Genomic DNA, 10,737 nt, shown 5'->3' with positions numbered 1-10,737 from the left:
TAAGTACATGAGGAATTAAACATTTGAAACATAATCATACACTGCTGCTGTATTTACTGTAGTCAGTCCGCGAAAACACTCACCCTCAATCTGCATTGCACTTGGTATTTTCCCCATAATGCTCTTTAACAGCCTCCAGAATGGGAGGCTCAACAAACTCTATGGCATCGAGCCATAGGTTATCTGTGTGGGTAGCAATTGTAACAGAGATAGCGAGAACATACTGAAAGAGAGCAAGAGAGCAAGGATCTTTTACAGTAAGTGAGCTTATGCTCTGAAAGCAAACAACATGACTTGTGGCTGGTACATAACATTATGGTTTATTAGTTGTGGCTACTGTCTGAATTTAGTATCTCTTCGTCTTAAACAATGGACTACAGCCAGCATGACTGCTGAATATTGGAGCAAAGTGTGTTGTACATAATACATACATTTGTTCTTCTCTTTTGTTAAGGTTTTCAAACGTGGCATTTAGCATTTATAATTGAAAACATGTTTTTCTTAATATTCTACTCCATTGTACATGGACAATGTCTTATAAAATACAATCTCTGTGTGGCTGCTTATGCTCAGGAATGGGGAATATGTAACAAATGTAAAAAAAGAACCAAAATTACTCTTTATTCTTTACAGTAGTGCATTGATGTATATATTTTAGGTTTGTGGGCCATAATTGCATGTGATACACTGCTACTATAATGAGAGAAGACTTTGTTTCAGTGCATTGTACATTATACAGTATGTTTGTATAATGATGGGTGAATCATGAGCTAAAAGTATCCGCTCAGCAGGTCATCTGTCAGGGTTGCTGACAGTACCAGCTGGCTCGTTCTGGCTGCCAGGGGTACAGGCAGGTTAGAGGATGGGCTCCCCACAGTCATAGTTCTCCTTTTTTTATATCAGGGCCCGGAAACACAGCCAAGCCTCAAGTTGGTGGTGTGCCTTACTCCAGAACAACAGCATAATTGATCCAAAAAAAACAACAGAAGGAAAGGAGGAGCAGATTTCCCACGCAGTCATTCATGTCCAGCACATTACTGCAGGTCTTGAGTTCAAAGTAGGTCAAGGATGAAGTATCAGAATCACAGAGGCTACAAGATCAAAGGTGTGTGAGCATGTGTATTACAGTGTGCGTATTAGCCAGTGATGGTATTTTGTAGTCAGTAAAAAATGATGGAAGTGTGGAGACGATACAAAATTGAAAGCCTCCTGGACATGGCAGCCAGAAGACGGGGGTGTATATGGGTTTCACCTGATTGGTTATCTGTGAATATGTCCTCAAACAGTCCCTGCAGCAGGACTGGAAAAAAAAGGTGTGCATTACCTAAACAAAGTTCACTGTTAAAGAGTGAAATACCTTATTGCAAGATGAGGATCCTTCACTTGTGCTGACACTGAAAAACATGAGTCATTTTACCATCAAGTTATCGCAAGTTTTGCACAGTTGTAACCTGTGACAGGAGAATGAGATTTAACAGTTCTTCAGTGAGAACTCACAGGTGTATATTTTCCGATGAATTCAAACATTAAACATCAGTTAATGAAATACGAGCCAACTGTGAGATCCTTTGCACCTCCTTTAATATACAGTTAAGCAGCTAGTAACAGCAAGCCGGGCTCTCTTCAAAATGAAAATATACAAATACTAGCACCTATAAAGCTCATAATTGACATGCTACATGCTGTTTGTTGAAACGGTATTTAAAATAAGTAAGGTTTCCCCTTGCTTCCAGCCAAGCTTTATGCTAAGCAAAGCTAATCATCTCGTAGCTCTAGCTTCATACTTAACACACAGACATATTAATCTAAAAACAACTATTAAACTAATAGATTAAGTGACAGGACAATTCATCTGTTTACAGGGCAAAGAATTTAAAAATATATAGGGAAGACTTACATGTTCATTGCTCAATAACATGTGAAAAGATTCCTTTTTCTCACTTCAGAAAGTAAATTGTAAAGAGTCAATGAGGTTAAAGCAGAAGTCACAGCCAAATCAAATACCTTGAAGGAGGGCATGATTAAGTCTGTCCAAAAGTAAGGCTCTAATTTTCCAAGATAATTACCCGCCGTGAGACACTTTAAGGGCTGACAATTAACTTTCTGATGTAATGACATTTCTTCATTGGCTTTAGTATTTGAGGATTCTCGCAATAGATCATTTTTAGAAGACGAATAATCATGTTGAGCACTTTGAAGGTAAAACCACCAGCAAGTGATTTAAACTCCAGGCTCCCTGATCGGTGAGCCGATCAGGGAGCCTGGAGTTTATTTTGGCAGCATACCTCTGCATCCCAGCAGCGCTGAGGGTGAGAAGCCAAGTAGTCAGCTGTGAGGAGTGCCAAGGTAGAAACTGCAGATGCATCATTAATTTATCCCCGTTTACGTTGTGGCTAAGAGTTCAAAGCTTTCTTTTTTGTTTCCCTGCGTGCGTCCTCTGTCTTCCCTCTGGCCCTGACCAGGCTGGCCTTTTGGACACTGGAGGCAGGTGGAGTAGCAGGTCAGGACAGAAGAGAAAGCAGCATGGATCCTGCCAGTCACACAGGACCCAGAAGACTGAGTGGCCAGGCCCTGCAGGACCAACTGGCAGATGGCTGCCTCCGGATAATGACCAGGTGACATCTGCAAAGTGAACAAGCCATCAGGCTTACAGACTCACCTTGACCCGCCAGGGAAGCCAAGCTGCCCATTCTCAATCTCCTCCTGCAATTCCCTCAGGTTACACCCACAAACCAAGAAGTGTAACAGAAGTTTATTGATTTACTAAGTTTTTCAATTCCCCGAAATAAGTGGTGTGAGAAAGTCTTTAAAAAACATTAACAGATTTCATGTGGGTGTCTGAATTGAGTTTACTTTTATTCACTAGAAATTCAGTCGCTGCCTCTATCAATGCCAAAGAACGTGAAGTAAATCTGTCTGTTGTTTTTTGTTCTTCTGTACTTTGTTTGTGATTCTAACCAAAACTCCTCAAATACCAACATATTATCAGACAAACCTGGCTCTGAATAATGTCAGGAATACTGCCACGCCAAAGTATCAGCCTTAGGACCCTCTGTCGCGTTTTCACTGCGTGATGCAGTTCCACCATTGATCGGAGTGATAGTGTTGGTGTTTCCCCAAATTCTTTTTCCTTGCCATTGCCCGCCAATGAGACGATAAACTTTCTTAATACATTGTCGCCGCTGCTGCCACCCTTTTTAAACCGTTTTAATTCTCGAGCTTAGCAGTACAGGCAGAGTAGGTGTGTGTGTGTGTCTGCCGGCCTGCTTCTCTCTGTTGCTCTCTCTTCAGACACACAACTCAACATGTGGAACAAGTAGCCTAGGCCTAGGTCATTTAGAAAAAAACGTATCACAAGCAGTTACACCCGGCTATTTCTAAATAAACAAAGTGGATGGGTTGGCAAGCAGGGAGTGCATATTTGATCATTTATCAGAACCAGACCATTTATAATGTAATAAAACTAGAGGGAGGCAGGGCAGTACAGCCCGACCAGGCTCCTCTCTTTACCCTGTCTCTCTTAGTTATGCTGTAATAGTTTTAGACTGCCGGAGGTCTTCCTTTGACACACTGTGCTCTTCTCTCCTTTATCTTTCCATTTGTGTGCATCCATGTCCCAGAAATGCCTGTTACTAAGCTAGCTCTGGGGAGTCATTCCCCAGAGTCCTTATGTTCTTTTTTCCCCAGCATGTTTCCTTGGATCAGGGAGGCTCCAAAATCATGGTAGCAGCTGTCGCCGTGGCCCTGCTACACATCTTGCGATGCCCTGTTACATCCTGCTACGTCCTGCTGTTCCGTGTAATGCCGTGCAGTGCCCTGCTATGCCATGAACTACTAGAAACTACTATTTTTAGTCAGTGTTCCATTATGTTTTATTGTGACTGTCATTGCCACTCTTCATTTCAACCCCACCCGGCCCGTCAGACACCGCCTACCAACAGCCTGGGTCTGTCCGAGGTTTCTTCCTAAAAGGGAGTTTTTCCTCACCACTGTTTGCTCTGGATGGAACTGCTAGAACAGTTGGATACTTAAATAAAGGACCCAACAGTTTTAATAAATTATAGAGTGTGATCTAGACCTACTCCATCTGTAAAGTGTCTCGAGATGACTCTTGTTAAATAAAATTGAATTGACTTTAAATTGAATTTATATCATATATAATATGTCTTTTTTATTATTCATAATAGATTATCAAAGTGTTTTCTTGAAAGATTTGCTTGTGATCTCCCGAAAAAAAAAATTGGCAAGGCGCCAATACAATGGCACCAGATCGGCTCCATGGCACAGCGTGTGCTGTATGAACAGCACAATTGCTTAGAATTGGCACTGCTGTGCAGTAAAATATAAACTATGCAAATAACAAAAAGGAGTAGGACTGTGGTTCATAATTCTCATGCAACCTTGGTCTGGTCTGTTTAACAAGGTAACATTCATTACACAATTAAAATGAATTATGATAAAATTTAAAAAAAACTGTCCTCAGTTGTGTCTCACACAAATTTTTACCCTGTCATGTGCTACTTCAGTACACACCAAACAAGTATTACTAGGACCACCAGAGATGAACATTTAATTTCTACATTCACATTATAGACACAACAATACAGGCTACAGTCATATACTAGGATATACTAGTCTTGTTTTAATTATTTCGCAATTACTAATATACAATGTTGCTATTGACAAGCAATTTTGAAAAGGCAAGGCTTGTGCCTTGTCTAAAGACTCTAACTTATACACATTGACTATGTGATGCTGTGCGCAAAGGTCATCTTTTGACAGCGCTGAGATCAGGAAAAGGTCAGACTCCTTGTGCCATTTGGAAAAGAGGCAGTGTGATACCAACCTGCCAATATAATTTCAGCATGTCTTTTTCATCTGACCATACATTGTTTACTAAATAGTTTGCTGTGGCTGTCTGAGTGCTGGCAAACTGATGTTACGGATGAAGTTTGAAAAACTTTGGAGGCTGAAAATAAAAGAGGAGGTGCAGTGTTGAATGAAAATGAATTGTAAATAGCACTGCAGCTTAACTGAAAATGAAACATAGCGTTTCTGTGTTCTGTGTTCTGGTGTTGAACAGACAGTACGTTAGAATGTAAGTAAACACCGCATATGGTGAGAAAGAAAGAAGATTCATCGAAGCTGTTTTGCTTTCGGGCCCCTAGGGGGAGACCTTGAATATTTTACAAACAGACATTGGCACAGTGTGAGACTGTATAATATTGGTACTTTTATTTTAACAAAGCCAAATACACATGAATCTGATAATGTACAGAATGATGTGCATTATGGATATGTTTTGTCAACTTGTTTTTTTGTCAGGCTATGAGCCTCAAAATTGAATCAAGTAAATGCAGTAGATATAGAGAACAGTAGAACAAAGTTTAATAGATGAGAACGATCTGCGTACTTATCCATCCATCTTTGTCCGCTTATCTGGGGTCGGGTCGTGGGCCAGCAGGGGACCCCAAACTTCCGTTTCCCGAGTCACATTGACCAGCTCCAACTGGGGGATCTCGAGGCGTTTCCAGGCCAGGTTGGAGAAATAATCCCTCCACCTAGTGCTGAGTCTCCCCCGAGGCCTCCTCCCAGCCTCGTATTAAGTGATTACTTATTGGCTGGATTATTTTGTGACATGCATACAAAGACATGCAGTTTATTAAAGGTGAAACCAGCCGAAGACTCAAATATTATCTATGAGGTGTTCATAGTTAGAGAAACTTGACTGGACAAGACTTAACAGAGCCAGGACTCCTCCTCACATTTTACAGTTGTATTTATAGATTGGAAGACAGGGTAGCAGCGGGCGGGAGCCGATCCCATCTGACAATGGGTGAGAGGCGTAAGGTATGCCTTGGCCAGGTCAGCGCCGAATTAAAGATTGTTAATGTGTGCTGGCTTTTAATTTCTCCTGGATGTTTGTATCTTGTGTGTTCAGGGTCAGTTCAGACAATGAAGTTATGCTGCATAAGTTTATTGGCATCAGCTGTTTCATTCATCTTTCAAAACTACTGGCTCATTCGTCAGCTGTTCGGGCATAAGCTGACTAGTCATGTCCAATCATACATGTGCGGCGTTGTGTATGTGTGATGTTTTTTAAGGTTAGGATAAGTTGGTCCAATCATTTACATTTATTTGTGTGCTATTGCTGCTTTGTATATTGAAGATGAATGTCTATTATGTTGCAGCATGTTTTTCTTGATCTTTAAATTCAATTCTTCATATCAGACTTTTGCCTTTGCGTGTGGTAGTGTGCTCACACATGAAATGAAAGTAGTCATTGTTTTTCACATACCTCAGCCAATTTAACTCATCTCTGGTCCAAATTGGTGCCAACGGGATCTTGTAAATGCTTTCAAATGATGATGGATTGTGCAGAGTTTCTTTGCATCAATAAGCAGCAAGTCCAATATAAATGACTCAGCAAATGCAGTAGCCTACATACTGTACTTCTCATGGACAAGAGAACTGTTAAGAAAGAACTGTTAAGAAAGAAATGATCTGTGAATGGCTTATGTGGGTTCTTGACAGTTCAATGATCTTCCTTAGATACTATCCTTTAAAGGAAACAGTCAGAGATACAGTATATGTGTTATTTGTTCGCAGCAGACGGCCTGAATTGTTTCCATTTTAGCAATTACCAACATTCATTATAGTGTTGTAGTTGAGCCTAATATTTGTGTTTTGTTTTTTGAATCTTTTTCACTGTTATCTGTCTTACTTTCTAATCCTGCTCAGTCATTTCTGTCAAGTGCTGATATTGATCAAATATCCACAGAATCTCAATTTCCTTTCTCCGCCCAGTCTGCCAAGGGCTCTGCTCCTCACCTAGCAGTATTTGTGCCATTCACTCTCAAACTGTGAAGAACCACTAAATGACATTCACTCCCAAAGTCTCCCTAGCGTCTGTAAGCTCTTCTGGCTTATGCACACTGCTTAGGATGTATTTTCAAGAAGTTAACCCACTTTCTCTTCTTGCTTATAGACAGAAAATACTTCTGGAGTTTCATTGACTTTTGTATTCGAGCATGTAGCGTCTCAAGACTCTGTGAAACAGCTTAAAGCCTCAGACAATGCATACAGCATTTACATAAACATCCATGGTCACCTTTGAGAATGGCCATGGTCAGATGGGTTGCTTTATAAAGCTCTAACTGGAAGTTCCCAAAACTGGGAGATTTTTGGAAGAAAAACCAGGCTATAAATACAACACATCTCATCTAAATAACCAATAGTTTATTGTAGTTAATCTCTTGCTTTGTGTTTATAGAAGGATTGGGTCAAACACCCAAATGTACATCCTAGACATAACACAACCTCAACATTTGATAGAAAAAGACTATATAGGATTATAGGAAACTTTGGCTTTGATTAATACTGTATGCATGTAATTGTGGGCTCTGTGCCATCATGATGCATTCAGGGACTCAGGGGTGTTGAGTCTCCACTGACCCTTCTGTGATATTCTCATGTAAGAGCTAAGCCTCAATCACAGGCAAATATAGCTAGGACTATAGTCCTGTGAATGTCTGGAGCCTATCCAGATCCGTCCAAACAAAAATACTCTCTCATTATCATCTCTGCAGGGATGTGGAGAGAAGCCCTCTGATCCACTGGCATGGTTTGAATCCATTTCTTTCATGTTTCACCAACTTCTTGTTTTGCTTTTTGCATCATTTATTCCAGTAGTAGCGCCTTACAAGATACACTTAGCCAATAACGGTGTTTTATTTGGACTCAAACACAACAGGTGCATGATTGACAACTGTGTACATGCAGAGGAGACAGGATTAGAAACGTTTGCTCAAGCCTGCTTTAAAATAAATATGGGGAAGCATGTTCTGACACTTCAGTCCTTAAGCTGGCAAACACAGGCTGCAGTTTGTTGAAGATTATTCAAAACGGTAAAATCTTTGAGCCTGTTGGTGTTTTCATTTGTTCAACAAAACCAGTACACACATTGAGTCTGTATGATGTGGGCAGCAGAAAAAAGGGCATGATGTCAGTGAAGCATAATTCATAATCTGACACGCTGTATGGACTTTGAGTCCAAAGGGAAACCTATATAAATTGCAAAAGAAATGCATGTGCAAATGCTTCACCCAAATCAATAATGAATGTCATTAGGAAAATCCAGCACAAGTGACAATATTGATCTGATGTCTGACATATGTGTTTTTTGGGTGACAGTTTAGGAGATATCTTAATCTCGCTCGAGACCTTCAAATGCCAAGATTAATTTCTCTCTGCTCCCTTTGGAATGATGTTATTATGGTTGGGGCGATGACAGTTGTATCAATTATGCATAAGGTGAGGATGTGTGAAAGGAATCTATGCAAATCGAGTTCACCCCATGGATGGCAGTGAAATAAATGAAAATGCTCATTTCAAAGTGGTGAATTCAGGTAAATTCGAGTCAGGCTCCCGCAAAAGTCTGTGAACAACTACCGAGGAAAAGACACTGGAGAAGTTTTGACTCATTTCAGCTTGGCTGTATCTCAACTACCAATTTTTTTAGGTCTCACTACACACTCAGAGATAGTTTTTAACTCTTTGTGCAAAGCTAACCTTATTAACTGCATTTCACAGCTTCATATTCATCACACAGACGTGACATACTATGACATTTACGATATACTTTACAATGACTTTTTGTTCATCAAGTTTTTACAGAATACTATATTATGACCTTTTTTCAACATACAGTACTCTACTATGACTTTTGGGATACTTTTATGACGTACAATACTATGATTTTTAATGGCAATTTTAATGGTATATCACACTATGACACTTTTTAGGAATTTGTTACAAAATGCTTCACTATGACTTTTTTAATGAGGTTTTTACAACATACTATATTATGACCATTCTATGAACTTATTACAAAGTTCTATGACTTTTTATGAAATTTTAATGACATACTGAACCATGACTTTTTTAAATAGCTTCATATTCATCATACATGAAACTGGTAACAACTTTTTTTTTTTTAATTCTCTGCAAGAAAACAAATTAACTTATTTTTCAAAATATTGAATTATTACTCTAATAACAAAATCTCAACTCATGGTTCACTCACCAGCTTTTTCTAGAGCGTTCAGCATTTTTCATTCATTCATTTCAATTTCTGGAATGAAGGAATTTGCTCAGTTATTATGTCAACTGAAGGTTTAGCAAACTCAACCGTCAGCTGTGACTGTGAGATGCTGTTGAAAGCTCCAGAATAAGCTACTGAGTGTATCTCAATTTTGTTTCCAGATCAAGAAGTACACATTTCCATGGAAAAAGAGAGAAATATGATCATTCCCACCTCTCTTGTTTATCAGATAAACAAGAGACAAAAACAGATGAAGCTGTAAGAATGCATCATAATTCAAAGGAAAAATAATAGTTATCTATCTATCTATCTATCTATCTATCTATCTATCTATCTATCTATCTATCTATCTATCTATCTATCTATCTATCTATAACAGATATTATATGTACACATGCAGGCTACACATACATACATTCATATGTTGTGTGTCTATGCACTTTTTTAGACAGGTGTGAGTAGAAGCTGTATGTATGTAAGCAGCAGAGGGGAGTGGTTGTAGAGGATGGATAATCTAGAGGGATGTTCTCTATCTTGTATCCTTTCTTGTTTCTCCAGATCCCTTTCTCCTCCATATCCTCTCACTCTTTGTCCTAGAATCTCTGCTAAAGTCTCTCTGTCTTGCCGCCTGTGCTGCACATTCTCATATCAACAGCTCCACCAACAGGTGGAAAAATGCTCGTCTGCAGGTTCACACTCCATACATCAAAGGCGCTCTCTACATTTTACACCTAACAGTAAAATGCCACACCACACATGGTCAAGGTCCATGCTTCAGATTTCCTGTTTACTGAGCGCTGTTTTCATGTTGCATATTACATAACATCCAGGAAATGTCAGTAAATCAGCGCCTCAACTTGATCGATTGTACTTGGTATCTTCATACTGCCCTTCATCTTCAGTTATGCATGTGGTCTTTATAATAATAATTGTGAGACTCCCTAAAACATCAGCTCTACGTTTTCAGCACACTGACACAGTAAAACTTCTAAATCTATCCACTGGGATGCAGAGATGAGGCAAACTGCCTATGATTTGTGCATACTTGACATACATGATCTGGAAACCTCTCAAGCATTTCAACTCAAAAGGAGCCAAATGCTTTGGGCGAGCTGTAGTCTGCGCTTGAAAACAACTTCATGGGTTTTCTGCTATTCTCAACAGCTTAGCAGGACAAGATAAGTGCCTCTAAAAAGATCTCTGAAATATTTACAGACCTTCTTTTGATCAAAGGACATGGTGCTTTGTCTATAGCTTACTGCTTTGTGAAACAGTCCGATAAATCAATGTTTTGCATTTTGGAGATCTACATCTATTTTGAGATATATAATAGTTCTGTTCACTTTCACCACCCTTTCCAATCATATTGCTATGCCCTCATGCCAGATAAAATGTGGAATGGCATTCTGTTCAGACTTTACACCGATTTTTAGTTATATTGTACTGTATTTACTTTATTTTTCACAAATACCATAACATCCAGTGTTTCAAAGTTATCTTTATGAATGGAAAAATCATTTGATTACACAAATTTTACCCTAACATTTAGACATTAGGAGGTCTTCACTGAAATTGAAAATAAGGTTATGTGGATTTGAGCAATGATTTGTGGTTATTGTGAAGGTTGGCTGTTG

Source organism: Etheostoma spectabile, chromosome 17 (genome assembly GCF_008692095.1).
Source record: "Etheostoma spectabile isolate EspeVRDwgs_2016 chromosome 17, UIUC_Espe_1.0, whole genome shotgun sequence".
Taxonomy (NCBI): Eukaryota; Metazoa; Chordata; class Actinopteri; order Perciformes; family Percidae; genus Etheostoma; species Etheostoma spectabile.
Note: the sequence above shows the minus strand (reverse complement) of the source record.